This window comes from Salvelinus fontinalis, chromosome 2, assembly GCF_029448725.1.
Source record: "Salvelinus fontinalis isolate EN_2023a chromosome 2, ASM2944872v1, whole genome shotgun sequence".
In the NCBI taxonomy this organism is placed as follows: domain Eukaryota; kingdom Metazoa; phylum Chordata; class Actinopteri; order Salmoniformes; family Salmonidae; genus Salvelinus; species Salvelinus fontinalis.
This window is the reverse complement of record NC_074666.1, coordinates 36,665,358-36,681,177: the sequence shown is the minus strand read 5'-3', so window position 1 is coordinate 36,681,177 and position 15,820 is coordinate 36,665,358. Positions and strand designations below refer to the sequence as shown.

Below are 15,820 nucleotides of genomic sequence, written 5' to 3'. Positions count from 1 at the left end.
GATGATAACGGGGTGAACAAGCAGTGGCTCGGGTGGTTATTGTCCTTGATGATCTATTTTCTGTTCTGGTTCATTTTCCAATTCATTCAAATTCTCTATCTTGCATCTGTGATGTTTGATAGCAGTAATGTTTCTTAATTGTCATTGACAATGGAGCCTGGAACCTTCCCCAAAACATACAGGGAATTCCATTCCTCCTGCTCCTCTATGTTGACTCCAGGCGGAAAGTAACTTATGGCACATCAAATTTACCCAGAATCTCCTATAGCAGTCAGACTAGCATTAGATGTGAAGTAACAGGCAGGTGCTAGAGTGATGCTGTCAACCTTGCTGCTGGTGAGGAATAACAAAGTTGATGATATAATAAGCTTGCGACATGAGCATGTCAAGAGGGAGCTGTAGGAGAAGGCAGGCAGGAGCTGCCAATGCAACCGCGCATTCACCAATCCATTACAGATGATTGCAGTCAGTAACACAATACAGCAGCTGCAACTGCCACATCCTCTATAAGGCCTTCATCAAAATACTTTTAAAGTAACGATTTAGCCCCCACCACCACTGAAAAAAACACCCACCTGGTCACATACTGTAGATGCTCTGATTTTTGAGATTTTTTAAATGTAACCTTTATTTAACTAGTCAAGTCAGTTAAGAACAAATTCTTATTTACAATGACGGCCTAAATAAAAAGTAATAGTCAATCTAGCCTTGCAATCAATAGGACTTGTCTGTGAGGTGGATCGATAATGCCTCCCTTTCAAAAATCATCAATCATGTCGGCTGTGAATTTATAAAGCGTAATTAGGTACACCGTTCTTAAACATCCTGTATTGACATTCTGCTGGGGCAGGAGAAAAGACACAATTCTGCGTCATTAACTTTACTATGGCCTGATGGTGTCCACTGCTGTGTTGCTACTTCCCCATCCCCAGCTGACGCCATTGTGATTGGGCTTTCAAACAGAGCTCTCCCCCCTGGGCCCTTCTCACTTGATGGTGGTGGTGTGTGGATGTAGTAATGCTTGCAGGCTAGGCAGGATTTGGCTTGGGACATTGTAATAGTCTGGTCTGGATGATAACCAAGGCATTTCCATGTCTCATAGAATCTATATGGATCCTAAATAGACACATACAATCAGTTATATCATATACTTGCTAATTATTATCATTTATGGTAAAGTAGTATTGCTGATTCAAATCACCATTCAATATGTTTTCAATGTTGCCCATGTAACTTGTTTTGTTGTTGTCTTTCCCCCAGCAGAAATATATTAATTCCTATATCACAAATGTATCATTACCTGCCTCTCAACAGACATGATGGCAGACATGATGGTATATACTATACAATGGAATAATACATTCTCTCAATGTATGACTGCCATTTTCTCCAAGCCTCAAAATGGTATCAATAAGGGGGGAGCAGCGGGCAGGTGGGTGGATGTAAAGGGGTAATTTATTTAATTTGTTACAGATATACAGTACCCGTCAAAAGTTTGGACACACCTACTCATTCAAGGGTTTTTCTTTATTTTTACTATTTTATACATTGTAGAATAATAGTGAAGACATCAAAACTATCAAATAACACATGAAATCATGTAGTAACCAAAAAAGTGTGAAACAAATCAAAATATATTTTAGATTCTTCAAAGTAGCCACACTTTGCCTTGATGACTTCTTTGCACACTCTTGGCATTCTCTCAACCAGCTTCATGAGGAATGATTTCCAACAGTCTTGAATGAGTTCCCACATATGCTGAGCACTTGTTGGCCGCTTTTCCTTCACTCTGCGGTCCAACTCATCCCAAACCATCTCAATTTGGTTGAGGTCAGGGGATTGTGGAGGCTAGGTCATCTGATGCAGCTCCATCACTCTCCTTCTTGGTCAAATATCCCTTACATAGCCTGGAGGTGTGTTGGGTGCCGACCGAGATGGCCGCCTCACTTCGCGTTCCTAGGAAACTATGCAGTATTTTGTTTTTTTATGTGTTATTCCTTACATTGGTATCCCAGGTAATCTTAGGTTTCATTACATACAGTCGGGAGGAACTACTGAATATAAGAGCAACGTCAACTCACCATCGTTACAACCAGGAATATGACTCTCCCGAAGCGGATCCTGTGTTTTGCCTTCCACCCAATACAATGGATCTGATCCCAGCCGGCGACCCTAAACAACGACGCCGTAAAAGGGGCAAACGAAGCGGTCTCCTGGTCAGGCTTCGGAGACGGGCACATCGCGCTCCACTCCCTAGCATACTACTCGCCAATGTCCAATCTCTTGACAATAAGGTTGATGAAATCCGAGCAAGGGTAACATTCCAGAGAGACATCAGGGATTGTAACGTTCTTTGCTTCACGGAAACATGGCTCACTCGAGAGACGCTAACGGAGTCGGTGCAGCCAGCTGGTTTCTTCACGCATCGCGCCGACAGAAACAAACATCTTTCTGGTAAGAAGAGGGGCGGGTGTATGCCTTATGATTAACGAGACGTGGTGTGATCATAACAACACACAGGAACTCAAGTCATTCTGTTCACCTGATTTAGAATTCCTCACAATCAAATGTCGACCCCATTATCTACCAAGGGAATTCTCTTCGATTCTCTTTGATTATAATCACAGCCGTATATATCCCCCCCCCCCCCCAAGCAGACACATCGATGGCCCTGAACGAACTTTATCTGACTCTTTGTAAACTGGAAACCACACACCCTGAGGCTGCATTCATCGTAGCTGGAGATTTTAACAAGGCTAATCTGAAAACAAAACTCCCTAAATTCTATCAGCATATCGATTGTGCTACCAGGGCTGGTAAAACCTTGGATCATTGTTATACTAACTTCCGCGATGCATATAAGGCCCTCCCCCGCCCTCCTTTCGGAAAAGCTGACCACGACTCCATTTTGTTGCTTCCAAGCCAATCAAACAAGCTAAGTCCCAGTATAGAGACAAAGTAGAGTCTCAATTCAACAGCTCGGACACAAGAGGTATGTGGCAGGGTCTACAGTCAATCACGGATTACAAAAAGAAAACCAGCCCCGTCGCGGACCAGGATGTCTTGCTCCTAGACAGACTAAATAACTTTTTTGCTCGCTTTGAGGACAATACAGTGCCACTGACACGGCCCGCTACCAAAACCTGCGGGCTCTCCTTCACTGCAGCCGAGGTGAGTAAAACGTTTAAACGTGTTAACCCTCGCAAGGCTGCAGGTCCAGACGGCATTCCCAGCCGCGTCCTCAGAGCATGCGCAGACCAGCTGGCTGGTGTGTTTAAGGACATATTCAATCAATCCTTATCCCAGTCTGCTGTTCCCACATGCTTCAAGAGGGCCACCATTGTTCCTGTTCCCAAGAAAGCTAAGGTAACTGAGCTAAACGACTACCGCCCCGTAGCACTCACCATCATGAAGTGCTTTGAAAGACTAGTCAAGGACCATATCACCTCCACCCTACCTGACACCCTAGACCCACTCCAATTCATCGACTACAGCTCAGCATTTAACACCATAGTACCCTCCAAACTCGTCATCAAGCTCGAGACCCTGGGTCTCGACCCCGCCCTGTGCAACTGGGTCCTGGACTTCCTGACGGGCCGCCCCCGGGTGGTGAGGGTAGGTAACAACATCTCCACCCCGCTGATCCTCAACACTGGGGCCCCATAAGGGTGCGTTCTGAGCCCTCTCCTGTACTCCCTGTTCACCCACGACTGCGCGGCTATGCACGCCTCCAACTCAATCATCAAGTTTGCGGACGACACTACAGTGGTAGGCTTGATTACCAACAACGACGAGACGGCCTACAGGGAGGAGGTGAGGGGCCTCGACGTGTCATGTCAGGAAAATAACCTCACACTCAACGTCAACAAAACAAAGGAGATGATTGTGGACTTCAGGAAACAGCAGAGGGAGCACTCCCCTATCCACATCTACGGGACAGTAGTGGAGAAGGTGGAAAGTTTTAAGTTCCTCGGTGTACACATCACGGACAAACTGAATTGGTCCACCCACACAGACAGCGTTGTGAAGAAGGCGCAGCAGCGCCTCTTCAACCTCAGGAGGCTGAAGAAATACGGCTTGTCACCAAAAGCACTCACAAACTTCTACAGATGCACAATCGAGAGCATCCTGTCGGGCTGTATCACCGCCTGGTACGGCAACTGCTCCACCCACAACCGTAAGGCTCTCCAGAGGGTAGTGAGGTCTGCACAACGCATCACCGGGGGCAAACTACCTGCCCTCCAGGACACCTACACCACCCGATGTCACAGGAAGGCCATAAAGATCATCAAGGACAACAACCACCCGAGCCACTGCCTGTTCACCCCGCTATCATCCAGAAGGCGAGGTCAGTACAGGTGCATCAAAGCAGGGACCGAGAGACTGAAAAACAGCTTCTATCTCAAGGCCATCAGACTGTTAAACAGCCACCACTAACATTTAGTGGCCGCTGCCAACATACTGACTCAACTCCAGATACTTTAATAATGGGAATTGATGGAAATTATGTAAAAATGTATCACTAGCCACTTTAAACAATGCCACTTAATATAATGTTTACATACCCTACATTACTCATCTCATATGTATATGTATATACTGTACTGTATATCAGCTACTGCATCTTGCCATCTTTATGTAATACATGTATCACTAGCCACTTTAAACTATGACACTTTATGTTTACATACCCTACATTACTCATCTCATATGTATAGACTGTACACTATACCATCTACTGCATCTTGCCTATGCCGTTCTGTACCATCACTCATTCATATATCTTTATGTACATATTCTTTATCCCTTTACACTTGTGTGTATAAGGTAGTAGTTGTGGAATTGTTAGGTTAGATTACTTGTTGGTTATTACTGCATTGTCGGAACTAGAAGCACAAGCATTTCGCTACACTCGCATTAACATCTGCTAACCATGTGTATGTGACAAATAAAATTTGATTTGATTTGTTTGTCATTGTCTTGTTGAAAAACAAATGATAATCCCACTAAGCGCAAACCAGATGGGATGGTGTATCGCTGCAGAATGCTGTGGTAGCCATGCTGGTTAAGTGTGCCTTGAATTCTAAATAAGTCACAGACAGTTTCACCAGCAAAGCACCCCCACACCATCACACCTCCTCCTCCATGCTTCACGGTGGGAACCACACATGCGGAGATCATCCATTCCCCTACTCTGTGTCTCACGAAGACACAACAGTTGGAATCAAAAATCGCAAATTTGGACTCATCAGACCAAAGGACAGGTTTACACCGGTCTAATGTCCATTGCTCAAGTTTCTTGGCCCATGTAAGTCTCTTCTTCTTATTGGTGTCCTTTAGTAGTGGTTTCTTTGCAGCAATTCGACCATGGAGGCCTGATTCACGCAGTCTCCTCTGAGCAGTTGATGTTGAGATGTGTCTGTTACTTGAACTCTGTGAATCATTTATTTGGGCTGCAATCTGAGGTGCACTGAGACTGCACTTGAAGAAACATTCAAAGTTCTTGTTCCATATATATGTTCCATATTGACTGACCTTCATGTCTTAAAGTAATGATGGACTGTCGTTTCTCTTTGCTTATTTGAGCTGTTTTTGCCATAATTTGGACTTGGTCTTTTACCAAATAGGAATTTCTTCTGTGTACCACCACTACCGTGTCACAACACAACTGATTGGCTCAAGTGAATTAAGAAGGAAAGAAATTTGACAAATTAACTTTTAACAAGGCACACCTGTTAATTGAAATGCAATCCAGGTGACTACCTCATGAAGCTGGTTGAGAGAATGGCAAGTGTGCAAAGCTGTCATCAAGGCAAAGGGTGGTTACTTGGGCCTCCCAGGTGGTGCAGTGGTCTAAGTCACTGCATCGCAGTGCTAGCTGGGTTCGAGTCCAGGTTCTGTCGCAGCCGGCCGCGACCGGGAGGCCCATGGGGCGGCGCACAATTGGCCCAGTGTCGTCCGGGTTAGGGAGGGTTTGGCCGGCAGGGATATCCTTGTCTCATTGCGCACTAGCGACTCCTGTGGCGGGCCGGGCACAGTGCAATCTGAACAGGTCGCCAAGTGTACGGTGTTTCCTCCGACACATTGATGTGGCTGGCTTCCGGGTTGGATGGGCATTGTGTCAAGATGCAGTGCGGCTTGGTTGGGTTGTGTTTCGGAGGATGCATGGCTCTCGACCTTCGCCTCTCCCGAGTCTGTACGGGAGTTGCAGCGATGAGACAAGACTGTAACTACTACCAATTGGATACCACGAAATTGGGGGGAAAAAAGGGGGTAAAACATGTAATAAATAAATGAATAAAAAGGGTGGCTACTTTGAAGAATCTCAAATATAAAATATGTTTAACACTGTTGGTTACTACATGATTCCATATGTGTTATTTCATAGTTTTGATGTCTTCACTATTACTCTACAATGTAGAAAATAGTAAAAATAAAGAAAAATCTTGAATGAGTAGGTGTCCAAACTTTGACTGGTACTGTATGTCTTTGATTCGAGAATTCAGACTGCACAATTGAATTCTTCATCAAATCACAAACCATATGACTCTATTGACTAAAGTGGGTGAAAGACTTAAACACTGGATTCTGTGTACATACAAATTATTTGGATTACTGTAATAAGCAATGAATTGTAATCTAGTCTTGCAAATGTAGAAATATAAAATTATTTGGATTATTAAACTTTTGCTCAGTCATATATTGTGTAGGCCTATTTACCAAGATGTTATGCATTGAATATTGCCATCAATATGATCATGTTCCACATCGTTGTTGTTGTCACAATAATGAAGGATATCAATAGTTGACCTAATAAAATGTTCGGAAATGTTAAGTAGAGCATTGCATTTCATAATAGAAGCATAAGTTTATTAAATAGAATATGACATTTCTCCCATTCTTTTCTTGGGACTTGTTTCAGGTAGAAGATGTCCCTAATCACAGTTCTAGAACCAGCTAAGCCTAACCCTATCAAAATCTAAACCATTATTTGGAAAATAAACCTAACTAATCTAAGATCAGTGCCTGGGAAAAACTTCCAGCTAGAAGACTGACTTGGCTGAGAAGGGTGTAATTGCAGATCGCAATTAGCGGCGATTTCTGATATAGGCGTTTCTTGATATTAAGTTACACCCATTGATGCTCGCCATTAGTCAGTGGCCGTTTTTTTCGCGGGGACAACAGTTTTTGACAACCGTGGTATCGTAGCCAATGATGTGTATAAACCCTGGATGATTGATTGTATTGAAGACCCTGCATAGCCATCTTGGTACTCTTCCTCAATTGTAAAAAATATTTTGGAAGCTATAGAAATGCATATATTAATGTCTACATTCGTTTTTTTGACAGATATATTCTATGACATGCACCGTAATGCATACTTTGAAATTATATTATGTGAGCTTATATAATTATATGCACATTGTATGCACATTAGTATGCTCACATTTTTTTTTCTCATAGTATTTTTTTTATAGAGTACTTATGTTGCTGTCCCCACTACAAAGAAGGACTTAAATACATACAATGTTTTCCTTTACACATTTAATTGAAATACTGTAGAATTACATTCATTCCTATGGAGGACTGCTCCTACTAAGGAGTTCCAATATGGCCGCCCGGGGGCTTAAAAGTTCTCAATGGCCAATACATAGCATCAGCAATCCAGTGTTTTATATATGTCATCGATTGTAGCTAAATCTAACCACAGAGGAACAGGAAAAGAAAAGCCCAATTCGGCGGAAAATCTGTCTTTGTTGTTTCGTTCACCAAGCAAAAAGTGTCGAATTTGGTCAACAGCAAAGATGTATGGCTTATTTTCTACGTGAGGTTTATTTAATGTAATATACATTTCATAATGCTTAAGTTGTTACGAGTATACTGATATAAGTAGGACACGTGACATCACAGCAATTTAAAAATATATATATATTTTACCTTTGTTTAGCAAGTCAGTCACATACACGTCTTCAGCATATGTTACTGCGGGTGTAGCGAAATGCTTGTGATTCTAGTTCTGACAGTGCAGCAATATCTAACAATTTCACAACATATACCCAATACACACAAATCTAAGTAAAGGAATGGAATTAAGAATATATAAATATATGGACGAGCAATGCCAGAGAGGCATAGGCTAAGATACAGTAGAACAATACAGGCAATTAACGTCAACAACCCTCATCAAATATGTATAAGTTATTACAATAATGAGATGTATCCACCAATCCAAAGAAAAGATAGGAGGGAGTTAGACCGCTTTGTGGACAACGACTCCCATTGTTAGGGCAGAGAGACATGTATCTTGTCAGTATATCCATAATCTTTGGCCTAACCCTGACCCTTTTCCTAAACTTAACCTCAGTCTCCTATAACCCTGAACCTTTTCCTAAACTTAACCTCAGTCTCCTAATCTGCCATGGCTAATTCACCTAACCTGTTACATTAATTATCCTAACATGGCACCTTAGTTATCCTAAACCTGCTAGCTATGTAAACAAATTACCTGTCGAGAAACCGTCAGTCTCATAACACCGGAACTGACCAATGGCAGGTATCAATGGGCGTTTCCTGTAATCAGTGAACGCTCATATCAAGAAACGCCCCGAATTGTGGTCTGCAATTAAACCATATTGACTTGGCTGGGTGCTGAGAAATTTGCGCATGCGCCGGAAGTTGCTGCCGCAGACAGCAGCAGTACAACAGCAAAAAATCTGTTTTTGAATTTGTAAACCATGATGATTTTTTAAGCGATGCCTTTCGAGGAGGTACATGGAGAGTAAGTATTTCTATCTAATATGAGATTTCATTCATCATTGGAAGGTAATTACTTGTCATAAATGTGTGCAAAGCCGAGACGGCAACAAAGGAGTCAATCTAACGTTAGCTATCAATCCGCTAGCTCTGTGTTTCATTAGTTAACGTTAGCTAGCTGCGAGTTAGCATGCTAACTGCTGGCTATTGATATTGCACTAGCAATACATTTGATTAAAAGCCTCTCCTTTGTTCAAATAACTCTGAATTCAAGGTTTTGGCATAACGAGATACTTCAGTTTTCACTATTGAATGTGTCAACTAGCCAACATTATGTCAGTTAACTAATGTTGATATGTCAATCATAATTGAATGGACTGTAAGATGGCTATACAATGAGGCTAAACTGTTACCTTTTACATTATATTCTATCTAAATTAATTATGCATTATCTTACGTTACCTAACCATTTTGTGGTACATGTGCTATCTACCGTAATCAATTGGTTAACTAGAATCTCAGGAATGTCTTTACTTTGCCTTTCTTTATTGTGCCACTAGCTAATTGCTTTCAATTAGACGCAGGTTGATTTTCATTTCGCTGATTAACGAGTCAACTATGTAGTTTACAAGCCTGCCACCTCCTTCAAATATTCTCATCTCGGCAAATAGCGGCTGTGTTCTATTGTGGGGGATGGATATTGAATTGATTGCCAGCTTTCTACATTTGGACAACCTGCCGCTGGTGGGTGGTCCAGATCGAATTTGTTGTGCGTATAGTAGGCAGTGTGGTGCCCCATTGCTGTGCTCCGTTGATCAGACTTTGAATCATCCAGTAGCCATCCAAGAGAGAAATTAGTAACCCTTTTATGTGGGGTCTGTCTCTGTGGGGTGGAGGCTGAGCGAGAGACTGGAGAAACACCTGACTTAGCTAATAACAGTGGCCTTTGAAACAAGACAGGGGGCGGGTATGCGTCAATGCCACCATATCGTGATTGATCTGACAGTCAACACGCCGTTTGGACGTGATGTCCGCAAGTGTTAGCATTTTGTATGGCTTCTTTTCCTATGTTCAATAATGGCTACTTTGCCTCTTTTTCATAGACAGACTCTCAGTATTGTTGCCTTCTTGCTGTTCAGCCTGACTCAAATCTACCTCGACAACCCAGCTTTTAGTTGTCTCTCTTTACACATCAGCATATTATTAGTTTGTGCAGGATGAGTCCAAGATAAACACTGGTGGAGTTCGTTTTGCAAGGCATGGTGCCCTGGGTGGGCGGAGTTTGTACATTTTAGACAGTTCCATTGGTCCTTAAGTGAAATCTCCACCTCATCTTGCACAAACCAGTGAGAGATTTGGTAAGGTAACAAAAGGTTTACATCATGCTCATCCGGCAGCCACACGACCTTTCGCACGGAATCTCTACTCTTTTTACATTGGAGAAAGCAATTTGATTGGTAAACATGCTGGCAGTCTTACTGATTCGACGAGATCCAATCGGGATGAACCAAAATGTGACTTCCGGGTTGATGAGGATTTTTTTTTTACATATATGGGCAGAGTTGAGGGAGAGAGGGGGATGTTTCAGTCTGTGTGCCTCGACAGAGCTGGTTTAGGTGGCTCCTCATTACAAAGTGTGGATTTTAATTCTGCTGCAATTCTGGAAATCTATTATGATGCTTTTTCAGCTGATGGGATCTTTGCTGTATTTGTGCGGATTCATCAAATACCACCCATGATCAATTGGAGCCTGGAGTAACGTTACGTTTTTGTCAAATGGTCAGTTTTATTCTGTTACTGCTCAGCTACTTGTGCTGTCAAAATAACATCTCAGTTTTGCACTGTCTTGTGTAATGGGATGTAGGCCAATTGCTGTTGTGTCATTATTCTGATTAACAGTTGTCTTTTATGCATTGTTGCAGAACCACTGCAGTTTATAATAGTGTAATACATCTGTGATTTAATGTAAGTTGTGATGACATGGGGTGTGATTTTTGTCACTAATGTACAGTTGCTGATCACAAATTAAAATGTCAGTGTCCTCCAAGAGGTTGTATAATGTAGCAGTGTTATGTCCTGTCCTTACTCGTGGAGTCTGGCACTTCTTTAAAGTGCATTTCCTTTGCCGACTGCCAGAGTGGTTATTTAATTTACGACAGAGAAGATCTAATCGTTCTGCTCTCTGATATCTTCTGCTTACTCTGTCAAAAATGAGAGCTTGACATTAGTTAGCCCGAGAGTGCTGTTTTACATCGTTGCGCAGTTGCCCTACATTTTCCAAAGGGTGAATAATTACATTTCAGACCCTTGTTTCCTGAGAAACGCAGGCTCCTTGACTCAGTGTAATTATCGAGTATTGTAAGGGATAATTTTGTTGTCTGGGTGCTACGTTTCCATCACAATGAAGAGCCATTAAAGTGATTTAACATTCTTCAATGAATCCCAGACAGTTTTGTCCTGATGCTTAAGAGTCAAGACTATTACATTCGTGATGCTGTACTACTCTATTTGATGTCATTTCAAGTTTAGAATGATGACGATTCAATGGCTGGACTAGGGCATGCATAGAATGGAAATACTGTCTAAATTTGCTTTAATATATTAAAACATCTTGATGAGAAAATGAAAATATTATTATCCCCACTCATATACATATTATTGAGCATATTATTCATCAAATTATTTTCTTTACAGGCTCTGCTCTTTCAAATAGCATTGCTTTGTAACAATGCATTCATTATGAAGAGAGGGTGGCTAGATAAATGGTCTCTCATTTCGAAAAGGCATTGTTCTCAAGTGCAAAGCACCACAATGCATGGCGACCTATGCATGTACTAATTAGCCAATGCAAGAAGACACCATACTGGCTTTATAAGTGTTTTCTAATGTTCATGTTTAATTGACCTGCAAGTTCAACAACTTTAGCTGAGATCAAATAAAGAGGAAAGCATGTTTGTCAATGTTTTTTTTTCATTAATCCACTTCAGCCTGGCGGCGCAATATAGTGGATATTAATCAGTGTGTAGAGTGGTTTAAATAAGAGGGCAGAAATGGTTGGCTAAAATCTCAAACCATGTAGCCTACACTTTTCTTCATGCATTTGACTGAAATTTCCCATATAAAGTCTACATGGTTTTAGTGTCAAATAAGTTAAGAACTTGAAAGCAATTGATGAGATATTTGACAATGAGGCTAATTTTGAAAATGAGAAACTTCAAGCATCCAATGGGATTCATTCACCATGATACTTATCTCTAGATCAGGGATGGGCACCTTTGGTGGGGGCCACAAAAATATCTGAACTCATCATGAGAGGCCGTAGTTGCTCACGGTTCTGCCCCCCCCCCCCCCCCCCAAACACTTTTAGTAGCCCCCCTCTTGACAGCAGAGAGAATATATATATATATTTTAAAGTTTGTTCATTTCATGCAATTCTACACTTTGCCATGGGGGTGTAGAGAAAATATTGCAGTTTTAAAGCAAGTTTGCTTCAATTCTTCACATTTTGCCATGGTGAAGAGAAGATTTACCAATTTCATGCAATTCTACTCATTTTGCCATGGGGCGGAGAGGAAAATCTGCTGTTTTACAGCACATTTCCTGCAATTCTATACATTTTGCCATAGGGTGAAGAAAAATATTTGCAGTTTTTAATATGATAGCTTAAGGAGACTGACAAAAAAAATCTTTGGGGGGCCCCCCAGCTGGTAATTCGACCACGATAACAATTCTAGATAGCTGGCTGCTAAACTAATTTAGCAATCTGAAAACAAAATCTGTATATGGGCTAATTGACTATCAGTGACTGACATAACAAGAGAGACTGCGATGTACAACCACATTTCGAAATTGCTCCTCGTGAATGTATTCTTTCATGTCATACTCTTTCAACAGTAAGTTGAGACCCGGGGGGGGGATTAATCCGAGGGCCTTCAAAAGGGGGTCATGCGGGCCGCCAGTTGCCCATCCCTGCTCTAGATCTGACCTAATATTCAGCTGTTGCTAATGTATTTAATAATAGGTAATTGAAAGTGAAGATGATTGTTGCCTTCAGAGTGTGAATCAGGTACACCACATCAGTGGACATTTTATGCTTCAAAAGATTCTGTACTGAGGTCAAAATGTGGGCTACGCCTATAGAATCTCCATACATACTCATTTTAAGCAGTGGCAATGGAACACCGGATTACATCAAAGCCATGCTTAATTTTTCTGAGACCTCTGAGTTCTAGGTTATGAATAACAGATCACAGACAGAACTTGAGTCACTTTTCTGATGTTTCAGCTGATTAAGATGCATTGATTAGTGGCAATTAGCATTCAGCACCCGCCAGTTTACTGTGAAATACAGTAGCAAAAAAAACAGATTTTTATGTTGCAAGAATTTTCTGTGTGGAATGAGCCATTTGGCTGCCTATCATTTTGTTTTATTTTAAGCCAGTCATTTGATGTTGCGTTTTAGAGGCAAATTAACATTTTCTCCAAAACAATGTACGCTACCAACACAATCACATTTAATCATCCTTTCAAAATTCTAGGAGAGGTTATGAATGTTAAATCACTTGCAGGTGTCTGTTTTGGTTTTGTGCTCATAAGATATTTTCTGTTTGCATAGCAGATGGCCTCAGGTGACTTGGCTTGTCTTATATGACTAACATTTTTGGAATATCATCCATTTGCACAGCGAGGCTACAGGCCACCCTCTTTTCCTGTACAGGAAGGTATTACGAATCTGATCTCTGAGGTGGCTACTAGCTAGTGTCATTATTAACCTACCTCTGTTGAGCTCAGATCTCCTGCACAGCTGTCAAACCACTGTATCCCACATTCACCACACTTGAGTCCCTGCGCTTTTGGAGATAGACTAGCTGTCAAGCCACACTGTGTTTTCTCATCCGTACCAGACTGGGTTCTGAAAAGGGGGTAGGTCAGGGTTTCTTAAACTTTTTCAGCCTGGGACCCAAATTAGAAATTCTGTGTTTTCCTGGGACCCAAGTACATGAAAACATGCTCCCTTTTGGGGGTCAACCTCACAGGTAAAGCATTTGTGGCCCACCCTCTTGACGGCAGAAAGAGAAATTGAAGTTAAAGGCATACTTACGGAAATTGTGCAAGGAGGACGTTTATCTACTTCCCCAGAGTCATATGATCTCGTGGATACCAGTTGTGTCTTTGTGTCCAGTATGAAGGAAGTTTGAGTTACAGTGCATTCGCAAAGTATTAAGACCACTTGTCTTTTTCCATTTATTTGTTTTACTATACAGCCTTATTCTAAAATGGTTTAATATTTGTTTTCTCTCATCAGTCTACACACAATAACCCATAATGACAAAGCAAAACTGGAAATATCACATTTACATAAGTATTCAGACCCTTTACTCAGTACTTTAAGCAACCTTGGCAGCGATTACAGCCTCAAGTCTTCTTGGGTATAACGGTACAAGCTTGGCACACCTGTATTTGGAGAGTTTCTCCCATTCTTCTCTGCAGATACTTTCAAGCTCTGTCAGGTTGGATGCGGAGCGTCGCTGAACAGCTATTTTCATGTCTCTCCAGATATGTTAGATCGGGTTCAAGTCCGGGCTCTGGCTGGACCACTCAAGGACGTTGAAACTTGTCCCAAAGCCACTCTTGCATTGTCTTGGCTCTGTGCTTAGAGTCACTGCTAGGTAAAGCCCGCCTTATCTCAGCTCACTGGTCACCATAGCAGCACCCACCCGTAGCATGCGCTCCAGCAGGTACATCTCACTGGTCACCCCCAAAGCCAATTCTTCCTTTGGCCCGCCTTTCCTTCCAGTTCTCTGCTGCCAATGAGTGGAACGAACGCAAAAATCACTGAAGCTGGAGACTCATCTCCCCCACTAACTTTAAGAGCAGCTCACAGATCACATGCATACAAAAAATATCTTTGTGGGCCCCCCCGGCTGGATGATCAATGGAAACAGGATGCACCTGAGCTCAGTTTTGAGTAGCAAAGGGTCTGAATACTTATGTAAGGAAGGTATTTCTGTTTTTATTATATACATTTGCAAAAATATCTAAACCTGTTTTCGCTTTGTCATTATGGGGTATTTATTGTGTGTAGATTGATATACATTTAATCAGTTTTAGAGTAAGGTTGGAATGTAACAATGTGGAATAAGTCAAGGGGACTGAATACTTTCCGAATGCACTGTAGTTCCAGGAGCCAATGCTAACTAGTGTTAGTGCAACTACTTCTAACTTCCCTCATTGCCAAATCCTGAAGTATCCTTTTTAATTTCCTGTAATTCTACACATTTTGCCTGGGATGTAGAGAAAATAATGCTCTTAAAGCAAGTTTCTACACATTTTGCGACGGGGCAGAGACTAAATGATTCAAATTTATAAAAATTATGCAATTCTACCTATTTTGCCATGGGGTTATAGAGGAACATTTTTCAGCTTTACAGATAATTTCCTGCAATTCTACACATTTAGCCATGACTTATGCCATGTTAATGATATTTGTGTGATGAGTGACTAACAAAATCAATGGTGGCCCCCTGGAAGTTTGTGGCCCCCTCGAAGTCAGTGCCCCTGGGCTCGTGCCCTGCATGCCCGTTCGGTATTCGCCATGATTACTTCAAGTTTAGATAGCTGGCTAGAATAATTTACCAATCAGGTTTTTTTTAGCTGACATGGCTAATTCTTGAGTGACTGCAGTTTTTCTCTTATGTCAGTCACTGACCGAGGCACAACCACATGTCGAAATTGCTAATTGTATTTGAATATTCTAACTCTCGGGATGTCATCACCCACCATTAACATGTCCCGTCGCGACCCATACTTTAAGAAAGGTTGGGGTAGGTGTTTGGTTGTCTCTTACTGGGCAGTGAGTCACATGGAAGGGCTTAGGAACAAGAACAAGGGTCCGGTAGGGGGTAATGAAAGAATATGCTTGGGTTTTATTAGTGAGATGTTTCAATCAGCTCCTTTAAATTCCAGTCAGAGGGCTGGTGCCTGTAGTGTCATGACATGGTTTTCAGAGCAGGTGATTAGCTTGCAGGGCTGAGGTTGTGATTGGCTTACAGGACCGAGGTTGTGC

The 15,820-nt window shown here is 41.8% G+C and overlaps 1 protein-coding gene across 6 annotated transcripts in view; it reads left to right on the top strand.

Annotated features, from left to right (window-relative positions):
- LOC129817938 (protein FAM222B-like) overlaps positions 1–15,820 on the top strand; it is a 75,038-nt gene that overhangs the window by 2,538 nt on the left and 56,680 nt on the right. For 3 of the 6 annotated variants that reach the window (XM_055873553.1, XM_055873540.1, XM_055873552.1), the window contains exon 1: positions 8,654–8,779. The exons of 1 other annotated variant lie outside the window; for it this stretch is intronic. The gene's annotated coding sequence lies outside the window, so the exon portion shown is untranslated. Of the gene's footprint in view, positions 1–8,653; positions 8,780–8,843; positions 10,534–15,820 lie in introns of those variants that run through there. 2 more of the 6 variants (XM_055873554.1, XM_055873550.1) reach the window with 1 other exon arrangement.